This window comes from Canis lupus, chromosome X (assembly GCF_011100685.1).
Source record: "Canis lupus familiaris isolate Mischka breed German Shepherd chromosome X, alternate assembly UU_Cfam_GSD_1.0, whole genome shotgun sequence".
Classification (NCBI taxonomy): domain Eukaryota; kingdom Metazoa; phylum Chordata; class Mammalia; order Carnivora; family Canidae; genus Canis; species Canis lupus.
Window position 1 is genome coordinate 6947779 of NC_049260.1, and position 2658 is coordinate 6950436.

The window sequence follows — 2658 nt, forward strand, 5'->3', positions numbered from 1 at the left end:
CTTTCCCTTTTCAACCTACTGAGAAAAGCGCTCTCTCGGAACATCACACCACTGGCCCATATTAAACATATTGATTTGAAAGAAATAGCTGGAAGGTCACAGCAGTTGGGTGACAGTGAGCCGTGTGGTGAGTGGGGGCTCTGCTGGTTAGCATCAGGGCTGGGTTTGTGGTCTTAGGTCTTATTCAACTCAAATCCCAGGAGTCATCAGTAACAATGATGAGGCTAAAGTGGTCTCAAAGCACTGGGAGCACAAAGGGGTGGGACCCATGGAATGAGTGGTTTCAAAGCCCCAGGGAAACGAACTGATAATCCCTAGGGGAGTGCTCCCATGGAGGGCGATTCTGAGAGAAGTTTCCAGGCTTCCAGTTCAGATAGGCTGCCTGGGGAGGAGGGGAAGAGGCTTGAGATGGAGGGAGGAGAGGTGGAGGAGGAGTGCTGGTTTAAAGGAAAATGCTCGGGATCCCTGGGTGGCGCAGCGGTTTGGCGCCTGCCTTTGGCCCAGGGCGCGATCCTGGAGACCCGGGATCGAATCCCACATCAGGCTCCCGGTGCATGGAGCCTGCTTCTCCCTCTGCCTATGTCTCTGCCTCTCTCTCTCTCTCTCTGTGACTATCATAAAAAAAAAAAGTCCTTAAAAAAAAATAAATAAAAAAATAAAGGAAAATGCTCTTAGGTGTTGGATCAGCATTCCAAGTGCATCATAAATGGGCTTGTCTGTTCATCAGCGTCCTCCTGACTGCACGGTTCCCCAAGTGCACTGTTGTGTGACCTTCAGTGTATTTGTACATTATCTCTAATTTCATTTAAAATACAACCAAATGTGGGCTAAGAGGGTCTACACATCATCCCCTACTCACTTCCAGAGACCAGCTCTTAGTCCAAGTCACCATGCGAACTGAGGCCATATGATGTCTGAGTCCAACTTTCCTACTTAGCTTTCTCTGAAGATTAGGCCAAAATCTTGAAATGAATCCTCAAATACTAATTTATATTCTTGTTCATCCAGTACAAAAACCAGAGGACACAAAATGTCCTCCTAGGTCCTTCCCTGACATTTTAGAGAAAAGAGTACTGGACTTGGAGTCGAGCTATGTGGGTCCAACACATGATATTCTACTTCCTAGTTATGGAACGTCCCTGAACCTCCATGTTCTCATCATTAAAATGGTGAAAATAATAACTACCAGGAAGCATTGTTATGAAAATCAAATTGGTGTCAAGGCTCTTGATAAAGGATTTAGTGAAATACAGATATAAATATTTATTGTTACTTCAGGAAGTAACTAGTCCGTTTTGGGGACCTACAACATTTAAAGTAATTAGTGTGGAGAGAGTCCCTAAGATGACAAGGCAACAGGTACATAGGGAACAATAAAAAACCCTCAGAGGTATCCCACAAGTTGCAGATAAGAAGACTGAGGCACTAAATTTTACCAGGTCCAACATATCATGGGTGACAACACTGGTTCTAGGAGCCAGGTCTTCTGATTCCCAGTAGAATGCTTGCTCCATGATAAGACAGTTTCAAAGGATTAGCAAAAAGTGCCTTAAACTATCCTCTTCATCTACCTACTGATGGCCATCTGTACCACGTGGCCTTTTTTTTTTTTTAAGATTTTATTTATTTATTCATGACAGACCCAGAGAGAGAGAGAGAGAGAGAGAGAGAGAGAGAGAGAGAGGCAGAGACACAGGCAGAGGGAGAAGCAGGCTCCCTACAGGGAGCCTGACATGAGACTCGATCCCAGGACTCCAGGATCAGGCCCTGGGCCAAAGGCAGGTGCCAAACCACTGAGCCACCAAGGCGTCCCCCCACGTGGCTTTTCTAATTGATATGGTGCATGTCTCATCCCTCCCCATCATTCACAACCTCACAGCCCTGTAGACTGTGAGTTCTTTAAGAAGTGTGTCTACTGTAACATGGCCTCCTCCTTAGACAACTTCAACACAATTCCACAATTAAAGCTGGAATTCAAATAGAATGTGATCGATGAACTAATCTATTGGTTCCCATTTCTTAGGAATGCATTCTGAATGTGTATAACCCTTTAGCTCTCCTCTTTTTCCAAAGCTTTACCTTACTTAGAGTGAACAGTTATTTATTAAAGGGTTCACTTATATGACAATCTGGGGATATATTAAGAGGATACCTGTTCCTTTGTCATCTTAGGGACTCTCTCCACACTAATTACTTTTTTTTTTAATGTGGAATGCTTCACAAATCTGCATGTTATCCTTGCACAGGGGCCATGCTAATCTCTGTATTGTTCCAATTTTAGTGTATGTGTTGCTGAAGCGAGCACCACACTCATTACTTTTAATGTTATAGGTCCCCTCATTTAATGAGGCCTTGGAGGACTAGCAGGGCTTTCACTATGAGAATTGACAGGTGAGAGTGGCCCATCACATGCAGATGGGAGAGCTGCCTGGCTGGGAAGAGCAAGTGGAGCAGCTGGGTTTTTATTAGGGCATTCTGGAAGGTAATGAAAATGAACACAATAATTCAAAGTGCATTCCATCAAGTAGTCTGGATGGGTGAACCACAGCTAAAATACTTTTGCTTATTACAATTTGTTATTAAAGCCTTTTAGAAAATGTATATTATGACTGTGATAGACTGCTACAAATAGATAGCCACAAGTTTTGAGTGCCTGAT

The 2658-nt window shown here is 43.8% G+C and overlaps 1 non-coding gene across 1 annotated transcript; it reads right to left on the reverse strand.

Annotated features, from left to right (window-relative positions):
- Positions 1-2201: 2201 nt before the first annotated feature.
- On the reverse strand, positions 2202-2305 carry LOC119868598. The gene has a single exon (XR_005386590.1). It is a non-coding gene; the product is annotated as a U6 spliceosomal RNA (small nuclear RNA).
- Between the last annotated feature and the right edge of the window lie 353 nt (positions 2306-2658).